At 41.4% G+C, this 22,201-nt stretch overlaps 1 protein-coding gene across 3 annotated transcripts in view; it reads right to left on the reverse strand.

Moving 5' to 3' along the window:
- The window catches only part of rbfox3a (RNA binding fox-1 homolog 3a), a 518,942-nt gene that overhangs the window by 284,985 nt on the left and 211,756 nt on the right, over positions 1-22,201 (reverse strand). The window lies entirely within an intron of this gene.

A 22,201-nucleotide genomic window follows, 5' to 3' on the forward strand; every position in this document is an offset into this window, starting at 1 on the left:
TGTATTCCAATAAATACTAATTTCCTGTTGATCTAATTAGTGCCTGGGGGAATTTGTTTTCATCAATTATTGAGTAGAAACAGCAGCAGCTCTATGTTCTGCTGGTGTAATGGATTTATTATGGTTACAGGAGGGGTGGAAAGAAAGGCTGGCTATTATTTATTAAGCAGTACTTTAATTGTGCTGAAACCACCCACTCATGTGTGCCACCCCCACAACGTGTTATATATCCACACTGCAGTGGCAGTGTCACGGTTCTGGGTCAGTTTCGACCCAGTATTTTGAGTTCCTTATGTTTTGGTTTATTTTGCATGTTGGAGTGTTTTGGGGGTTGTCTGGTGTTTTGATTATTTGTTTTTTTTTTTGTTTTTGTTTTTTTCCGCCTGTCCCATTTGGTTCTTTAGCCGTCAGAATTGTTGTCTGAAGACCAACAAGGATACCCAATGGATTTATTTGCCAAATGGATCATCATGGCATTGCCGTATTGGTCCATTTGATCGACCTTTGTTTTTATTATTTATTTTATTTTCAGTTGTTACAGACGGGACAGACATGAGTGAGGGATAGGAAAGGGAGAAAGAAAGAGGAAGGAAAAGAAAAACAAAAGGGGAGAGGGACAGTGAGGAAGGGGGGAAGAAAAAATATCTCCGGGATCACCTGTTGAGAGAAAAAGAATAGAAAACAAGCAAAAAAACCAAAACAATGCAACATACTATACACAACACCATCGCATTAATCTAGCTAAGTGTAAACAGCAGTAAATACTAAATATTGAATGTTGTTGTGCAGCACGCAGGACAGACAGCGCACAATGTGCTTTGAAGTAGCAGCCAAGAAAGGTGTGATTTAAGTCTACGAACACTGAACACCCATGTGCACACCTGTGTGGATCGGCGCGCTTGTATTCAAATGGTTTCCCCATGTAATGGTCTGCTAGAGGATGTAGAGAGCCATAGCCCTGTCCCCCAGGGCATGAAGCAGGCATGGAGGAGATCCAGGCCCCAGACATCCAGAGGCCCCAGAGTGCAAGAGCCCAAGGAGGACCACCGGAGGGGCATCCGTGCCACCTTCATGGGAAGGACTGAGGATCCCCAGATGAGGGGTCACCCAGTAGCCACCGGGCAGAAGCTAGAGGGGGCTGCACCGGCGTGCCTGCCGGCTCCGCCGGCAGCCAGCTGTGCCAGAGTGAACCGAGCCGCAGGCACAGAGGCCGGAGGCCCGAGGGCCCCCCGCGCCCCGGAAGAGGCCTGACCGAGCAGCAGGCGCCAGGCCCCGCCAAGTAGCCACCGGGATGTCACTACAGAATTAATTTCTGTAGTGACATCATCCAAATTTCCCGTTTTGATTATTTGTGATATATAAATATATATATATATATATATATATATATATATTATAATATATATATTATATATTTATATATTATATATTAATATATAATATATAATATATATAATATATATAATATATATTATATATTATATATATTATATATATTATATATATATAATATATAATATATATTATATATTATATATTATATATATTATATATTATATATATATATTATATATTATATATTATATATATATTATATTACTGTGATTCTGGTTTGGGGTTTTTGTTGTCATGTTTTGTGTGAGTTTAGTTCTGTGTCCTCGTGTAGTGATCTCTTGTTTCCTGTTTTATCGTGAAGGTCTGCGTCTCATGTGAGTGTGTTCACCTCTGTCTCGTCTTGTTGATTACTCCCAGCTGTGTCCCCACCTGTTTAATCTCCCTGTGTTTCTCTGTGTGTATTTAAGTCGCGTCTTCTGTCATTGTAGTTGCTGGTCAGTCTGTGTATCCACCATGTTCCTTTCGTGTGTTCTCCCTGCTGTCACCGTCATATACCATCGTCTATCTTCCTTCATGTTCAGGTTCGTGTTTTGGTTCATGTTCAAGTAGTTAGTTGTTCCCAGTGTAGTTTAGTTCTTTCTCCGTTTGCCGTTTGTCCGTTTTGATTTTTGGTGTTCAATAAACCACCTTCACTACTGGATTGGATCCTCCTTTATTATTTCCACAGGGCTCGTCTCACTCGCTGTGACAGGCAGATTTACATGCAGTGGACAGAGTAACTTGGGTTAGCTCGAGTGAACGTGTACGATGATCATGTAGATAAACCCACTAACATCTGTAACACTAATAATAGTAATACTTGACAGGTACTTTGTCTGAGGATGATACATTCATCTGTGGACTCATCTGTTGCAGGAGTATAAGCCCGGGACTTTTTTCTTCTGTTAATCCATGTAAAGCTGTACTGGGACAGTAGCATGAAATGGTGTCATGTAACACTGAGTTTATAACCTAAATGCAATGTTCATTCCAGACAAGCCTGTAAAATAAACAGAACTGATCAACTAATGGATAAAGAACAGTGCAAATATAAAGTGAAGAATACAATCACACGATGCACCAGCAGCCGGCTCATAACTGCACTTTGTTGTGCTCTATGAGATCAGGTCAGGTTTACTGTTTGTTCAAGCACATCTAATCCTGTAGGTCAGGCATCAAACAACTGACCCAAACACGCTTATTTCAGTCTTTTCTCTCTTTACTAAAATCATGATTGTATCAGACAGCTCAGTCCAAACATCGTACGTAATTAATAATTCCTTTATCTTACACAAAAACCAAACAAACACACAAAAACAGTTGTGACTGTTTAGATCAGAGGTCTCAAACTCGCAGCCTGGGGGCCATTCGCGGCCCACGTCATCCCTACTTGCAGCAAGAAGAAATATGAAGAAATCGAATGCAGTTTGAAGTGACTGTTGTTGTTAGGGACAACATGACGCCCGTATGAGCAGAGAGCACAAACATGCTGAGGCTGTGTTAGTTCAGGGACAGACTCACAAATGTGTCACTTATGTCTGCATTTGTATTGTGTTAAATACAAAGAGCAGAGAGCAGGAACAAACAACTGTTTCACCTGCACACACTAACTTGCATATCTGCACACACACTGCAGTCGAGTACAGTAGGTGCTACAGTGGAAGTGATGAAGCAGCAGAAGCAAGCAGCTGCCAATAAGGATCCAGTCTGACATTTATTAAAACACGTTTCCTCTTGTGCTGCAACCCTGGGAATTCCACATGGACACAGCGGATCAAGCATAATTAAAAAGGTAATGATGCTGGCATCAGTCCGGCTGGCAGGACTCGAGGGCTGCCCAGTGCTACCAGGATACCCAGATTTCAAACGTCTGTCTCCTCCCAGGGCCAGGACTAAGGCTACGTCCACACTGGCCCGGATAGATATGAAAACGGCGTTTTCGACTGAAAACGCTCCAAGTCCACACTTTCAGTCATTTTCACAGAGTTGTGCGTCCACATTGAAATGGCCGAAAACGCTTACGTTCCAGTTCTGTTGCTGCGACTAACACAAAAGTACAAAGTTGCAAACGTGAGTGAAAATGAGCTATGTGGAGCATGTAAATGGTAAATGGACTGGTTCTTATATAGCGCTTTTCTACTCTTTCTGAGCACTCAAAGCGCTGTACACAACTTGTACATTCACCCATTCACACAAGCACATTTTTCTAAGTGCTTTCTAAGTAACATTCACACACACATTCATACTCCGATGGATGCATCGGAGAGCAATTTGGGGTTAGTATCTTGCCCAAGGATATTTGGCATGCAGACACACACACCTGTGTGAACTAACACACACACCTGTGTGAACTAACACACACTGTGAGTGAACATCCTGTTTTTTTGTGTGAGAAAATAACTTTACAAATCAGTCTGTTTCTTTTTCTTTGATATGAATTGTGGAGTGTGTGTGTTTGTGTATGCATGTGTGTGTTTGTGTATGCATGTGTGTGTTTGTGTATGCATGTGTGTGTGTGTATGCGTGTGTATGCGTGTGTGTGTGTGTGTCTAAATGTTTGTGTCTGAATGTGTGTTTAAACTTAAGCAGGAAACTCTAAGGAGGTTCACTGCAGTCAAATCGTCTACAAGTATCATATAAAGTATTTTGTGCAGAGCAGAAATTACTCCTGTCTGCTCCACTCTCTCTGTTAAGAGTGCACACACACACACACACACACACACACACACACACACACACACACACACAGAGTGAATATACATGCACACAGTCATAAACATGTATCTTAATGGCCAAGAGGAATGGATGTAGGTATGTGGAGAAAAGAGAAAAGCTGACTTAAACATTTTTCTCAATTTCACAAAAGTAGCTGCGCTGTTGTCAAAATGATAAACGAGAGAATAAAAAGAGAGAGAGACATAAAAAGAAGTGAGAGAGAGAAAAGTCAGAGAAGAACAAGGTTTAGAGGGAGGAGGGTGGAGCCAGCTGAGCTGAACGTGACAGCAGCAGCTGGATGTTCTTATATCAGACAGGAGACTTCTGATAACACGTTAATCACCACAGCCATTTTTAAACCAACATAGTTACTAATTACTGATTACTTCTCCAAAAAAGTAATCCAGTTACTTTACTGATCATTACTTTACTTTAGGTCGACAGACCTGATGATAATTTTTTCTATAGAAAGTTAGCACATGGCAGTGTCGACCTCTCGCTTTTCTTCTGAGTAAGATTTTATTTACTTGTAATTAAATCAATAATTTTTAAGTTATTGTAATTTCTTGTTTTGCTTTCTAAATTTCAGATCCTGGCCTTTACCTGCTTCTTATACTGATGTGGTGTATGTGGTGCTGCTGAGCTTGCATGTGGTATGTGAACTGTCATACTTTTTCAAAAGAAAACTTTTGAGTTTTTGAGTTGACCCACCCCTTTTATTTCTTCTCCAGATCTGAATGTGGCAGTGAAAAGGTTGCAGTGCAAAGACCTCAACTAGGGGCCAGTTATTTAAACATAGATTAAAACATCCAGATTATGGGCTCTGGCGCCCGTATCCTTGCCCATATATTAGTCGTCCATGCACATTCAAGTCATGCACTCAGGTCCTGTTTTTGTAGGGTTCGTAACAGAGAGAAATCACAGCAAACATTGTCACTTGCCACATTCAGCTGCCATGTTTGTGGATTCTCTGAAGTTACCTCTGAAAAGGAGTATTTTACTCACATAAATTTGCATCTGAAATCAAACGGTCCCATGCGTGTTCAAGGGTTGTGCATTTAGGACAAACATCTATGGAACATTCAAATCACATAAAAATAGATCTTGGTTATTCTTACAGTGACTTTAATGGTGGAATAGTAGCAGTAAGAGAGGTTTTAAAAGGCCAGCTCTTGAAGGGGGGGAACATGAAGACAGTGAAGTATTCGACGAAGGTCAGGTGGAAGTGCAAGATTTGTCTCAGGCAGGGATCTCTAAAAGTGATGAGAGGATGATGGAAGAGAAATTTGCAGTGATGTTGCTTAAGCTGGAAAATGTACTCCATGTTGCAAGCAGTGCAGTGGATGAGTTTTTGCAGGACTTGCACTTCTTGATGAGTTCTGCATCCCTGACTGCAATAAATGCCATAGTTACCGATTTTTGTACAAAGCAGTCATATTAATCTTAATGTGAAAGAAATTGAGGATTTGGCCTCTGCAGGGAGAGGCCTCTTGGGACTGCTTTTAAGCGGAAACAGTACTTCAGCAAAAAGTTCCATGTAGTCGAACCAATTGAATATATTTTGGATAAGGAGAGCAACCATACCGACCAATATATACCATTACTGCAGGCCCTACAACACCAGTATAGTCGATGACATAGTAGAAAACTACAATGCTCAATCCAAGGAAACTGAAACTATGCAACAAGAATACAGATCATTTCAAGATGGAGACTTTTTTAAACAAAATCAGTTCCTGTCTGCTGATGAATTGAGAATTACCGTGATGCTTTACATTGATGAGTTTGAAGTATGCAACCCTCTCGGTACTTCAAAAAAGAAACACAAACTTTGTGCAGTGTACTGCGCAAAGTTTGTGTACAATATTAAGCAACTTATCCCAAGACCAACACTCCTCTTTGTCATCCATCTACTTGGCAATACTGTGTAAAAGCAGCTACGTCAAAGACTATGGGTAAAGTGAAAAAGTGCTTGAACCTCTTTTGTGTGATTTGGCTGTCTTGGAGGAGCATGGGGTATTTGTCCCACAGACTGGAAAAAATATAAAAGGCACGGTACAGTGTGTAGCTGCAGACAATCTAGGTGCTCGTGGGATTGCAGGTTTTGTGGAGAGCTTTTCAGGAGCGTATGTTTGTCGATTTTGCACAGGACGCTTCAGCGACTTTCAGACCAAACCGGTACTTTCTGGAGAGTTTAGTCTTCGATCCAAAGAGCTGCACAAAGAACATGTCAAACATGCAGTAGAGAGTGGAAAACATGGTGTTGGAGTAAAAAGGCCGTGTGTGCTGACGGAAAATCTTTCTCAATTTCATGTGTCAACTGGATATCCACCTGACATACTCCACAATCCTTTGGAAGGTGTTGTTCCAGTGGAGCTTGCACAGTGTCTGGGTATGTTCATATCCAAAAAATACATCACTTTGGACTCTTTAAAGAAAGTGATTGTCAGTTTTTCCTATAAGGGAAAAGATAAAACAAACCGTCCACATATTGTTCCACGAACATTTTTAAGAAAAAATTCAATATGCAATGCAGCTTAAAACTGGACTCTGTTAAGACTGCTGCCCTTCTTGATTGGAGGTGTTATACCTGATGGTGATCCAGTGTGGGAAATCATTTTGGGTTTAAAGGAGAACTTGCTGTTGCCCAGATCCATACAGAAGACTCAATTGGATATCTTCAGTTCAAAATTTCTGATCACAGAGAGAAATATCAAGAAGCATTTCCCAACAAAAACCTTCTGCCAAAGAGTCACTACTTGGAACATTAACCTCAGATGATCCGATGCTTTGGCCCTCTTGTTGGATTATGGACAATGCGATTTGAGGGAAAACACAGTTTTTTCAAGGAAGTGGCTCATCATACAAAGTGTTTTAAGATTGTTGCTCTAACACTGTCAAGGAAACATCAACTGCTGATTGCCTATCACACTCATTACATCCACAGAAAGCTGGAGTTGAAGTGCATCAAGAGCATCAAGAGTTGATGCTCATCAAATGACTACTTCATTGGTCCCCTTCGAATGGTTACATTGAAAAGATATCCTTACATCAAAAGCACACAATGAATATGTGAGTAAACAGCTGTAATTAATGGCTTACTCAATATGCACTTTAATCTCACTGGCATAAGCACCTAAAGTAGCACCTGGCTTTATTGTGATGTTCAGCCACTAACTCCCTGTGACTGTTAGGCCCATCCGTACATCTTCTAGACAAGAAAACCTTTAATCTGTCTTTTTGTTGAGATTAGTCAGAAGTTTTCTTTCAATTTTATACATAGTTACTGGATTTATGTTCATGTATATATTTTTTTCTTTTCTAGACTGAAGCACGGAATCGAATGATGTTTGAACCAGTAGAACTGCGGATCATCCTTGCTTCCAACAATACTGAAAAACTGACGATAGCATCGAGCATGCCAAAGTCTGTGGAGGATCTTTCAGATGAGACCAAACGTCAGTTTGATATTCAGGGGGACATTAGACATTAGACTTTCAGTGGTTTCTATGGATGGAAGATTAGCCTCAAGTACAAGATGGCAAATTATAGGACAAAGCTTAGAAACTTGGAGTGCCCAGAACTGAGCATTAATTCCCTGAAGCACAAACCAACTGATCGATATCACCCAGCATATGCTGTCAAAAAACCTAGAAAGGCAGAGGTAAATTTTTGTCCTTCTTATCCGGCTGGAGAGACCCAGGACAGCCTTGAAAGTGAGAGATTGGCATTTCTAACTGAGGTCAAGAAGAAGCATAATGAGCAGTGTTGGGACTAACGCGTTATTAAGTGACACATTACAGTAACTACGTTATTATTGTGGTAACGAGCACGGTAACTAGTTACTATGCCAAAACCAGGAACACGTTACTGGTTACTGGGATTTAGATAGGCTCGTTACTCGTTACTTCGTGTGGTGGCAACGTGGAGCTTCCACAGATTCAGTAACATTAGCAAGTGGTGGAGGCAGCAGGTGGAGGAGGGAAAGGGGAGGCAGGAGGAGCCGAGGCGGTGAACTGAACTTCAGGTAAGAAGTTATGACCTGCAGTCTATCTGGGTCAGATATAAACCAAGTTTAGGTGGAGTTTATTTTCGTTGTGCTGACTTTTTACAGTCAGTTACAATAACTCGTGCTGCGTGCTAGCTAGCATGTTATATGTTATTGCTAGCAGTTTCTATACAGCTGGGTGAGTGCTGTGATGTTACTGATAGTGAACTTTATTTTATTCATAAGGTTAGTTAGTAGAGTTGCCTACCGTCCTGTAAAAACAGAATCGTCCCACATTCAGAGACAATATTACGCGTTTTGTATTGAGCTGAAAAGGAACAGTTTGCCCGGACTTCAGCTACAATGAAAAAGACACAAAGCTGGAGTTATTCTGTGTCTTTGCTGCACAGCTGCCTCTTCTTCTCTCATTCTCTCCCCTCTCTCTCCTGTTTCTACTTCAGTCATGAAACTGATCAATGATCAGCTGATCGACTCTCTTGTTTGTTTATCGCCCACTTTGCGCCAGAAACAGGAAACCAGCGGATTTTGCAAAGAAAAGCGTCTGGACTTCTTTAAGTTACTTGAAGACGTTTCACCTCTCATCCGAGAGGCTTCTTCAGTTCTAAGGTCAAATGGTGGAGAGTCCCAGATATAACCCTAGTGGGAGTGTCCCCCCACAGAGGGACAAAAGGATCCCCTGATGATCCTCTAATCGCCTGAGCCAAGGTGTGGAACTGGGTGTGGGTCCCAATCAGCCAGAGTTTCGGGTGAGTTCATTGTGAAACCTGGCCCCACCTTATATGCGAATTCCTGAGGTCAGATGGCCCAGGGTGTGAGTGGGCATTAAGGCGTCTGGGAAGGGATCTCAAAACTGGATTATAGATGGCAGAGAGTTGGTGTCGTAAACCACCGCCTCTGTTCAAAGATGGTCGCTCACAGTGGACATAGATGGCTTCTTTCACTCCTCTTTCAAACCATCTGTCCTCTCTGTCCAAAATGTGAACATTGGCATCCTCGAAAGAGTGTCCTTTATCCTTAAGATGCAGATGGACAGCTGAATCTTGTCCTGTGGAGGTCGCTCTTCTGTGTTGTGCCATGCGCTTGTGAAGTGGCTGTTTGGTCTCTCCAATGTAGAGGTCTGGGCATTCCTCGCTGCACTGTACGGCATACACCACATTGTTAAGTTTGTGTTTTGGCGTTTTGTCTTTCGGGTGAACCAGTTTTTGTCTGAGTGTGTTGCTGGGTCTGAAGTACACCGGGATGTCATGCTTGGAGAAAACCCTCCTGAGTTTCTCTGATACACCGGCTACATAGGGGATGACAATGTTGTTGCGCCTGTCCTTCTTATCCTCCCTCGCTGGTGTCTGATCTTCTTTTCTGTGCCTCTTTGCTGACTTTAAAAACGCCCATTTGGGATAGCCGCACGTTTTGAGTGCTTCCTTTACATGTGTGTGTTCCTTCTTTTTCCCTTCAGGCTTAGAGGGAACATGTTCTGCCCGGTGGTGTAGGGTCCTAATTACTCCAAGTTTGTGTTCCAGAGGGTGATGGGAGTCAAACAGGAGGTACTGGTCCGTGTGTGTGGGCTTCCGGTAAACTTCGATGTTGAGGTTGCCATTCTCTTCAATGTGCACAGCGCAGTCCAGAAAAGGCAAACAGTCATCCTTCGTGTCTAACAGTGTGCAAATCAATCATCAAATCAATCATTGATTTGCACACTGTTAGACCTCTGCCTCACCACTACATATTTCAAATACAACGAAGGCTATTACAGACAAAAACATGGCTGTGCCATGGGCTCCCCCGTGTCACCTATTGTAGCCAACCTTTACATGGAGGAAGTGGAAAGCAAGGCTCTTGGCTCTTTCAAAGGAAGAGTACCCAGCCACTGGTACAGATATGTAGACGACACCTGGGTCAAAATCAAGACACAAGAAGTGGAATCCTTCACTGCGCACATCAACGCTGTGGATAAAAACATCAAGTTCACCAGGGAAGACACGAAGGATGACTGTTTGCCTTTCCTGGACTGCGCTGTGCACATTGAAGAGAATGGCAACCTCAACATCGAAGTTTACCGGAAGCCCACACACACGGACCAGTACCTCCTGTTTGACTCCCATCACCCTCTGGAACACAAACTTGGAGTAATTAGGACCCTACACCACCGGGCAGAACATGTTCCCTCTAAGCCTGAAGGGAAAAAGAAGGAACACACACATGTAAAGGAAGCACTCAAAACGTGCGGCTATCCCAAATGGGCGTTTTTAAAGTCAGCAAAGAGGCACAGAAAAGAAGATCAGACACCAGCGAGGGAGGATAAGAAGGACAGGCGCAACAACATTGTCATCCCCTATGTAGCCGGTGTATCAGAGAAACTCAGGAGGGTTTTCTCCAAGCATGACATCCCAGTGTACTTCAGACCCAGCAACACACTCAGACAAAAACTGGTTCACCCGAAAGACAAAACGCCAAAACACAAACTTAACAATGTGGTGTATGCCGTACAGTGCAGCGAGGAATGCCCAGACCTCTACATTGGAGAGACCAAACAGCCACTTCACAAGCGCATGGCACAACACAGAAGAGCGACCTCCACAGGACAAGATTCAGCTGTCCATCTGCATCTAAAGGTCAAAGGTCACTCTTTCGAGGATGCCAATGTTCACATTTTGGACAGAGAGGACAGATGGTTTGAAAGAGGAGTGAAAGAAGCCATCTATGTCCACTGTGAGCGACCATCTTTGAACAGAGGCGGTGGTTTACGACACCAACTCTCTGCCATCTATAATCCAGTTTTGAGATCCCTTCCCAGACGCCTTAATGCCCACTCACACCCTGGGCCATCTGACCTCAGGAATTCGCATGATAAGGTGGGGCCAGGTTTCACAATGAACCCACCCGAAACTCTGGCTGATTGGGACCCACACCCAGTTCCACACCTTGGCTCAGGCGATTAGAGGATCATCAGGGGGTCCTTTTGTCCCTCTGTGGGGGGACACTCCCACTAGGGTTATATCTGGGACTCTCCACCATTTGACCTTAGAACTGAAGAAGCCTCTCAGATGAGAGGTGAAACGTCTTCAAGTAACTTAAAGAAGTCCAGACGCTTTTCTTTGCAAGCTCCTTTGACTACGATGACCTGGATGACTGAGAACCTTCACAGACAAACCAGCTGATGTCGTGCTAAACAACAGCAGCACGTTTAAGCTTGATCAGCTGTTGTTAGAATTTATTTAATATTACTTTCTAGTATCAGCTGATGTTTGCTGGAGCCACAGCTGTAAAGCTGCTGGTCATGATGGTTTGGATATGTGGTGAGAGGGAAACATGAAGATGAAACCAGGAGACGTCCTTACTGAATCATCAGAGCTGAACAGGTGATGGAGAAACAGGTTTACCTTTTAGGTGACATGGATGAGTTGAAGTTATGAACTGTTTCTGAGAGACAAATAACACCAGGATCCTTTTCTAAGTAGCTGACAGCTGGTAACTGTGCAGGGGTGGGTCTAGCAAAGTGTTGCCAGGGGGGCAGGTAGGGCATTAACAGGGAGAGGGGGGCACAAAGAAATACTTTCTTATTCTCATTTAAAATGTCTCGCTTTTAAAAAATAATTATCTGAGTCTTACAACAAACGACTGATAGATTGATGCATATATACCATCAGAACAGTGAACATCACTGTCACAACAGCGTTTGTTTTCATTCAAAGGCTTTATGATTTTTCCTATAATGGCGGCCGGTCTGTATGCAGCTCATCTGCAGTCTGCTGTTACCTACATCTTCCTATTCAGAAGGCACAATTTCAGAGTTCTGAGTACAATTGAAGCATCACGACTGCAGTTTTTGTGTTGGATGTAAAAAGCGCAAATGACGCTGTGACGTAGGCTAGAATCATGGTGGCGGTCAACGACGGTCCAGGCGTGGGATTTCTCTCGTGGAAATATGCACATTATCTTTTCCTTTCTATTGGTAGGTGGCACAGAGCACTGTGGCAAGTAAGCAAGCTAGAAGACTGGCAAAGTTATGGAAGCAACACATTAACAAGAGAAGTCTGAGTAAAACCAAAGTTACTTTCCCTAGTAACTAGTTACTTTGAAAGTAACGAGTAACTTGAAGTAACCGAGTTACTTTTGATAGAAGTAACTAGTAATGTAACTAAGTTACTAATTTAAAGTAACTTACCCAACACTGCTAATGAGACAGTTATCAAAGAGAAAATGGCGGACTATTCAGTGTGGCTAAGGTTTGAATCTTTATAAATAACAATAAAAGCTGTAATGGCTCCAGTAGTATGTATATGTGTACGTATAGTGTATATATAATATATATAGCTCATAAAAGTCTTCAAGAAAAAAGGAGGCGCTGCAGGGAGGAAAATTAGACACATTTTGGCCCCAGCCACACAGGTGCGTTTTTCTGTTCGTAGCAACATGTTATGGCGTTATAAGATCACTTTCACATGTAAACAGCCAGCTGTAAGTTCAATTTTGGAATGCAAAAAAAGATGCTGTATTAGTTTGTCTTTCCCTCCGTTGCTTAATATGGACATAAATAATGTGGTGGAAACCCTGCCCACAGGTTAACTATTCATGTCCATGTGATCATTAATTGGTCTTGTGTACATGAGTATCTCTGCAGTGGACATGTCATTCATTTTGCATATATGTGTCATCCTAAAGTATTTCTGTTTTCTCTTTCTGTACCTCTGTCACTCTCTCCAGAATGAAGCTACTGAAAAGAGGAGGGAGTGTGTCCTCAGGGCACTACCTCTTTACCTGAATGAAGCATCCTCTTCAAAGAATACCTGGTTGGTAATTTTAGTGTAGTTTTTATCTGTATTAAACCAAATCTTGAATAACTAATGTTGTCACATTGTTATAATTTGCATGGAATCTGTCTAAAAGATTATTCAAAGTATTGAGATTTAAACGGTTTCATTGAGAGAGGATGCAGGATGAATGTGTATTTTGTCGCCTTTTAAAAACAAACAATTCTTTCCATGTTAAAATGTTTGCCACTTCAGTTTTTCCCTATACAGAGGTAAAATAAATGCTGACAGTGGCAAGTGTTAAATGAGTTCTGTTATGCTGCTGCAAAAAACTGAAAACTGAAAACTGTTTAATTGTCAGACCATAATGTTTGCATGTTTTATTAAAGTTTTATTTGGGATGGTGATATCATTTTGAGAATATTAGTAGACTATTATTATTATTATTATTATTATTATTATTATTATTATTATTATTATTATTACTTTTTTAAAAAATCTAACCTAATGACTGGAGCCTGTTTATTCTGTTCTTCACAAGCTTGTCATGGGATGCCGTCCAGGATTGTGGCTGTTAAGGTGAACAGTTCATTTAAAGGTTAATAGTTTGTTGCTTTATAAGAAAGCCCTCCGCAAAGCCAGAACAGCTTACTACTCATCACTGATTGAAGAAAATAAGAACAACCCCAGGTTTCTCTTCAGCTCTGTAGCCAGGCTGACAAAAAGTCAGAGCTCTGTTGAGCCAACCATCCCTTTAACGTTAACTAGTGATGACTTCATGAACTTCTTCACAAATAAAATTTTTATCATTAGAGAAAAAATTACCAATAATCATCCCACAGATGTAATATTATCTACAGCTACTCTTAGTTCCATTGATGTTAAGTTAGACTCTTTTTTTCCAATCGATCTTTCTGAGTTAACTTCAATAATTACTTCCTCCAAACCATCAACGTGTCTTTTAGACCCCATTCCTACAAAACTGCTCAAAGAAGTCCTGCCATTGATTAATTCTTCGATCTTATATATGATCAACCTATCTCTAATAATCGGCTATGTACCACAGGCCTTCAAGGTGGCTGCAGTTAAACCTTTACTCAAAAAGTCATCTCTAGACCCAGCAGTCTTAGCTAATTATAGGCCAATCTCCAACCTTCCTTTCATATCAAAAATCCTTGAAAGAGTAGTTGTCAAACAGCTAACAGATCATCTGCAGAGGAATGGTTTATTTGAAGAGTTTCAGTCAGGTTTCAGAGTTCATCACAGCACAGAAACAGCTTTATTGAAGGTTACAAATGATCTTCTTATGGCCTCTGACAGTGGACTCATCTCTGTGCTTGTCCTTCTTGACCTTAGTGCAGCATTCGATACTGTTGACCATAATATTCTATTAGAGCGATTAGAACATGCTGTAGGTATTACAGGTATTGCACTGCAGTGGTTTGTATCATATCTATCTAATAGACTCCAATTTGTGCATGTAAATGGAGAGTCCTCTTCACACACTGAGGTTAATTATGGAGTTCCACAGGGTTCAGTGCTAGGACCAATTCTGTTTACATTATACATGCTTCCCCTAGGCAGCATCATTAGAAGACATAGCATACATTTTCACTGCTATGCAGATGACACCCAGCTCTATCTGTCCATGAAGCCAGATAACACACACCAATTAGTTAAACTGCAGGAATGTCTTAAAGACATAAAGACTTGGATGGCCACTAACTTTCTGCTTCTTAACTCAGATAAAACTGAGGTCATTGTACTCGGCGCTGAAAAGCTTAGAAATATGGTATCTAACCAGATTCTTACTCTGGATGGCATTACCTTGGCCTCCAGTAACACTGTGAGGAACCTTGGAGTCATTTTTGACCAGGATATGTCCTTCAACGCACATATTAAACAAATATGTAAGACTGCGTTCTTCCATTTGCGCAACATCTCTAAAATTAGAAATATCCTGTCTCAGAGTGACGCTGAAAAACTAGTTCATGCATTTATTACTTCCAGGCTAGACTACTGCAATTCATTATTATCAGGATGTCCAAAAAACTCACTGAAAAGCCTTCAGTTAATCCAAAATGCTGCAGCAAGAGTACTGACAGGGACTAGAAAGAGAGAGCAGATTTCTCCTGTTTTGGCTTCCCTTCACTGGCTTCCTGTTAAATCCAGAATTGAATTCAAAATCCTGCTCCTCACATACAAGGTCTTAAATAATCAGGCCCCATCTTATCTTAATGACCTTGTAGTACCATATCACCCTATTAGAGCACTTCGCTCTCGCTCTGCAGGCCTACTTGTTGTTCCTAGAGTATTTAAAAGTAGAATGGGAGGCAGAGCCTTCAGTTTTCAGGCCCCTCTTCTGTGGAACCAGCTTCCAGTTTGGATTCAGGAGACAGACACTATCTCTACTTTTAAGATTAGGCTTCAAACTTTCCTTTTTGCTAAAGCATATAGTTAGGGCTGGACCAGGTGACCCTGAATCCTCCCTTAGTTATGCTGCAATAGATGTAGGCTGCCGGGGGATTCCCATGATGCATTGAGTTTTTCCTTTCCAGTCACCTTTCTCACTCACTATGTGTTAATAGACCTCTCTGTATTGAATCATATCTGTTATTAACCTCTGTCTCTCTTCCACAGCATGTCTTTATCCTGTCTTCCTTCTCTCACCCCAACCGGTCGCAGCAGATGGCCGCCCCTCCCTGAGCCTGGTTCTGCCGGAGGTTTCTTCCTGTTAAAAGGGAGTTTTTCCTTCCCACTGTCGCCAAAGTGCTTGCTCATAGGGGGTCATATGATTGTTGGGCTTTTCTCTGTATCTATGAAGCGCCTTGAGGCGACATTTGTTGTGATATGGCGCTATATAAATAAAATTGAATTGAATTGAATTGAATTAAATGATGTTAAATCATGTTAAAGGTTTTGTGGTCAACCTATTATGTGATCTTAAATGTTTTTCTTCTGTTTCTGGCAGAGACATTTAATTTAAAATCATTATCTTTGTGCTGCATCTGTGTGCATACTATTAGTTACTAACCTTAATGGGCTGATACTGTGTGGTGCAGCTGCTGTTTTCTTAAAGAAATGTTCAATGAATGTCTTGGCAATAAAGAAAATAAGAGAAATAAGTGGCTTGTACTAAATTCATTTGTGTGGAACCTGCTGACAAAATAGATTTATGTCAAACTAATTAAAGCACAAGTTTGCTGAAATTATAATATTTTAATTAATCTAACTTAAATTTAACATTTAAATACCACAAACAAGAAATGTGTTCACAAACAAATCTAACCTGTAAATACATAATTCATGTCCATACAACATAACTTGATTTGGGTAAATATCTTAAATATCACTTGTTAATTAATCCTAAGTAGTTTTATAAAATCACTTCAAAAGGATTGTGTTACTTTAATGAAAGTTTATTAAATTAGACGACCTAAAGACTTTTGCTTTAAACTAACACAATAAAATTTCTTGGAACCTTTAGACAAAATAATTTTAATTAAAGTCAACGTTTCATTTTTTTGAGTGTGGTTTAGCCTGAGACAGCAGGGTGAGAGTCCAGGAAGAAGAGCGTGATCCCTGTGAAAGATTAAAGTAACCAAACCTGTCATAGTTTGTACTTTTCAAACCTGAAGTTTCTGCACATAATCCCAGTTTTTGTTGGAAATCTGTCCAAAGCTTTTAAATATCCAAGAAAACCAGCACAAGGATAACGTTCTGACATGACACTAGTAAAACAAGTAGTTTAGTGTTTATTCACATACTCGGGATGATCTGGAAACTCGGTTATTCGAAGGCCTCTGTGCCTGTTTCAGAGTGAAGCTGCCCTCCAGTCCTCGCAGACCCTGTTTCTGTTTGTCTTGGTCTTCCTTCCTCTCGTTTCCCCTTTTGTGCGCATGTGTGTGGGTCGTTTTGGGCTTTTCCAGAGACCTGATGGAAACCATATACCGAAGTTTTGCTGGTGAAAGTCCAATTGCTGATTTTAGTCGCTCCCTTCTTGTGAATGTGTGTGTTTTGTACATCTGGTTGCTTCTGAGACCAAATCATGCAGAAGCACCGGTGCTTCCTTTGGTTAGCCTCTAATACTGAATTGCTTGTGGCCGTTTGGATGACTTTATCATTGCTGGCAATTCTAGTGACCATTGAGACTGTAGATAAAAATATAGTTGAGACAAATGTCCCTTTGTTGACATTCAGAGAGCTGGGCAGGAAGTGGTGATGAATAATAAACGTAAACAATCCAAATCCATCAGAAGTTATTACTGTCTGTGGTTGTTTACGTACAATGTAAATAAGCAGAACCACGCTGAAAGTGTCACAGTTCAGAAGCAAGAACACGTCTCTGTTTGCTAATAGGAAAAATATTGCTACTACTACCAACACTAATAACAAAAGCTTTGTATGAGGTCACGGCGAGCTCTGAAGTCCCAACGAAGCGAGCTAAAGCTAACGGTACACAGAGATATGATGAGGAGCATCAACAGAGGTCATCTAAGCTCACAGCAGACAGAGTGGTGGGAAAGCTTATTCATGATTATGTTTGGAATCATTGCCCGAGTGCGCTCGAGCCTATTATAACCAATACAAAAACATGAATATTCAATGTGAACCTTTCCTCTGGATGGCTCACAGGACGTACTGGCTGATTGTGATACACGGCAGCTGACAATTAGTCCATTTCAGAGGGCCATAACCTGAAGTTTGTGCCGCGGCCTCAGACACAGCAGTAATTGGACATTACTCCTGTAAGGCTAAAAGCTTCTCTGCCGCTCGTCGTGCTGACGTCTTTCTTTTTTCTCACATCACATTCTTCTCCATTTCTCTGTGCTCCAGCAGCACTTCTTTAATTGTAACGACCTTTCTAGCAGTGTTAAAAGCAGTTCATAGACAACCGGGCATCACTTTAAGCAACATAAAAAGAACCTTTTACAGCCTGTGCTGTGCTGCTGTGAGTGAAGTGGTCACAGTTTGTGCCCACTGAGCCTTTTTACCCTCTTCAGGGTGAAATATATTGTATTTGTAATTTCATGCATTTGTGTGTCAGTAAAACAGTCATATCATCATTACGGTCTTTTGTCTTTAGTGACAGATGCTACTGTTTATCTCTATTAATAATGTAAGGCTCCTATAACAACTTGGCAGTTGCTTTGTGTTATCACCATTAAAGCCAAGCTTAAATTTTTAATGAGGAGCAAATAACCTCTCATAGTTTCCCTGTTACTAATGACTATGGGGTTGAATTCCACTAATTCCAGGCAGGCGTAATCAGCTCCCATCATTGCCTTAGGTAGTTTGGATTAGTTTGCTGGACCAGGGATCCATCATTAGTTAATCCCATTGTCTTGGATGAGTCCATACTATGTGCAGTGGAATGAAGGAAATAACATCTTTAGACGATTTAAGCGAACGAGCTGCTCAAAGCACCGTCAACATGAAGTGATGAGGAGGGCTGGCTCTGTGATTACCTGCACACTCTGGTCACTAACTGTTACTGGGCAGCCGTGGAGCTCCTTCTCAAACAGACTGACTCAGCTCATTATTAGCTCTATTATAGCTTTTCAAACCTCTTTCTTTGACTCAGCTCTGGCTGATGTTTGGAGCATTGTGGGCCCCTGTGAGTGTCGTCCCGAGCCGGGTGCAGCCTCATTTGCTTGCTGTGAGTTTGTTCAGACTCTTTGACCTCAGCCTGAGGTAGATGGACTGAATCAATATTAACCTTTATTAATCCCAGAGCAAATTATGTATCTGACGGGTTCTTATAAAGCATGTTTCTACTCCACCTGAGCACTCGAAGGATCTTATAAAAGATATTTCATTCATACAAGCTTTTTTTTTCTTTGCTTTCCATTAAACATTCACACACATCCACACTCCAGGGCAGTGTTGGTCAAGTTACTTGAAAAAAGTAACCAGTAACTAATTACTGATTACTTCCCCAAAAAAGTAATCCCATTACTTTACTGATTACTTGTTTTCAAAAGTAATTAATTACTTAGTTACTTAGTTACTCAGTTACTTTTTAACAATGCGATTTACAACCTGAATAGGTGATAAAGTGATAGATCTTTCAGCCCAATTCTACTTTTTCTGCATAATCATCATACAAAATGTAATCAAATGGAAAAGTCTCTTTTTAAAACTTGTTTTATTAGTTTTAATCTTTTAACTTTATGCATCAAGCAAAAATTTAATTATCTGCAACATTCTCTGACTGGAAGAAATTAGTTTAACATTTAAACCTATTTTCTGCACATTCCAGCACATAAAATAAAATATTTTGTGTGTTTACACTCAGTCTTTCAAATAGATGCAAGTAAAACACAGCAGAAAATAAATAAAGTCAAAGACTAGCGGTCCTGTTGCTCTATTTTCACCTGTAAAGCAGGAGTGGGGTAGGCGGAGGTTTACCCTGGTGCAGGTGTGCAGCGGTCAGTGGAAGAATCCGCGAGTTTCTCTGTGAGTTTCCCATTACGTCGTAGCTACTCGGTGCTTGCTCGGAAGTTTAGGGTTTTTTCGCTGTAAAAAGAAGTTTTCTTCCCACGCACAACGGACACTAATGTTTTTGTCACTTTTTATGGAATCAAACTCAAAGTAAGGTCAGTACTTCCATGCTTTAAACGCTGCACGCTCATACTCTCTCTGCACTCGATATATGATCCATTGTTGATCTGCACACAGCTGTTGTCACGAACGTCGCACTCGCTTACGTCACTGTCATGAGACATTCTCGCAAAAAAATCACGGTTTTAGTAACGCAGTAACGCAGCGTTCCTATGGGAAAGTAACTGTAATCTAATTACTGTTTTTGCAGTAGTAATCCCTTACTTTACTCGTTACTTGAAAAAAGTAATCAGATTACAGTAACACGTTACAATTAACGCGTTACTGCCCATCTCTGCTCCAGTGTATGCATCATATTAGATCTGCAGAGCGGAGCAGCCGGGGAACGAACCCCCAAACTTCTAATCAGTAGCTGACCTGCTCTGCAGTTACTCAGCAGGTAGGACGTGGTCGCTGGTTTACCCACAGTCACTCATGTGCTAAGCTGTTACATTTTTTTCAGCCATGTTGGATGACGGTTGTTGGAGACGTTCTCACTGAATGTTATATGTGAGTGATGCCCACACGTCTACGACTTCTCAGTATATAGTATGGAACTGCCAAATCTGTCACTGTCTAATAGAAAATATGTAACAAATATAAAACATCACATTCCAGCGCAGGTTAAACTACTTTCCCCAAAGCTTCCATTAACCAGTCAAAGGGCTCTAATGAATGTTTCATTTTGAGAAGCTTCACAGGAGCAGCCGTCACCACACAGATTTCAAAAGCTTTATAAAGTAAGAAAACACTATACACCACAGAGTCTCTTATGTTTTAGTCTTTGTTCCAATAACACAAAAACAGAGATGTGCGTTCTCAGAACGTGTCCAAACAGAAACTGTGTCCAACTTCTGAAAGAAGCAGCAGTTTGATCAACACGTTCTACTCCCAAAGCGTAACATTTCACGCTAGGTGACAAATCGTCAACATATTACGTTTTCGGCTACCCACCACGTTCCTGAATGACGACCTCGGAAAAATGAGGAAATACGAGAACCATATGGACTCTATCTACACATGTTCGCTCTTTTTCTTCAAATCGCTTAGAAACACGCTATTTAACATAATTAACGTCCTGGTTAACCTCAGGAAAAAGGTTATGGTTAGGCTAGGGATAAGGTTAGGTTTAGGGCTGGAATACAGGGCTGGAACGTCTATTACCGCGGGAGCGTCATTGCACTGGATTTCGGCCATAACCCGCCGCGTACCATAAGAACGCCGAAGGTCTCCTTTTGCGTTCCTCAGGAACGCCGCGGGACGTGACAAAACGTCGGCATGTTACGCCTCGGGAGTGAGAACGGGCTGGTTTGATTGCAGACCTGCACCTGTGTCATGACTAATTCTGCACAATTATGTGCGGTGCTGGTATAAAGTGATCACTGAGTCATACCACATATCTGGGGGAGTCCAATAGCTGCTTATTTAATAAACAAACATCTCAGATATTTATATGATGGTCGTCTAATCTCCTGTTACCAATCTGAATGCCATCTCATTCACAGCTAGTGACGCAGCCTCACTGTAGCACATCACTCACAGTGATGAGTTCTCTAGTTTATGCTGTTTTCAGTTTCACAGTCGAGGAGCAGTCCCTGAAAGCCGTCACCATGTCTCTGCAGCTGGTATACACAAAACAGACTAATGATGAAGACGATAGACAAATCGGTGAAATCAATTAAATTTTAAGGAATCAAACAAATGAGTGAGCATCTGACTGAGGCACACAACTTCCCAGTTAGCTGCTGTGTCAGTGTGACTGGGCCCAGTCAGCAGCCTGCTGATGAACACTGATGGAAGCAGAATCAGGCCAAACCGGGACAGAGACAAAGGAGGAAGTGCAGAGCGCTTTAATTACTACATTCTACACTTCAACCCTTTGCATCTGCTCTTTTTTCTCATCAAACACAAAAATCTTCGTCGCCAAACATAATGAAGCCATTTTGAAACACTCTGGCGTGTGTGCAGCAAGCGAGGCTGCTGACGAACCTCCTCGACTCTACATTTCCACTGATCTAAGCTGGTTATCATTGATCTTTCCTGCGCCGATTAGATTGGTATCGATGTGCCAGTAGCACAGATGGCCACACCTACAGCCAGGGTCATGCTTCAGAACCTAAAATTGAATCGAAATACGAATACATTTTTTATGATCGAACAGCATGGAGGTTTGGAGCCGAGCAGCGAGTTGCAGAGAATATCCAGTTAGCATTAGGAATGAGAGCTTACTGCCAGCAGTTAGTCTGCACTACAACACTCACGAACAGTCACGGACAAGCGTTTGGATGTTCACCACACAAACACTGCAACACACCCGACTGAGGGTTTGATCCCAGGCAAAGAAGACATTACAGTATATTTCGAGTGTCTCTGAATAAATAACAACTGCTCTTCCATGTTTTCAGTGCTCTTCTTCACCCGAAGTCCCTCCCTTTAAACAGCCCGCCTGTCTGCTGATAAACAACATAGTGAGGGGGAATATGTACAAGCTAATCTTTTTGAGGAAAAGGCCAATATAACTAGCTGTAAATAATATTTTGTTGAAGCTATTGATAAATAATAGATACCCGAGTCTTTACTGGGATATTTTCACCCCAACAAGCTTGGCAGGGCTGAAGCACCCACTTCTTTTTTATGTTGCTGAGGCGATGGGGGCGGGGTGGCGTCGAGAAGTGAAAACAAGAGAGAAAAAAGGTGGATGGATAGATAGGTAGTTAGATAAAGAGAAAGAGGCAAAGAGTGTGCAGTGGTG

Source organism: Neolamprologus multifasciatus, chromosome 8, assembly GCF_963576455.1.
Source record: "Neolamprologus multifasciatus chromosome 8, fNeoMul1.2, whole genome shotgun sequence".
Classification (NCBI taxonomy): domain Eukaryota; kingdom Metazoa; phylum Chordata; class Actinopteri; order Cichliformes; family Cichlidae; genus Neolamprologus; species Neolamprologus multifasciatus.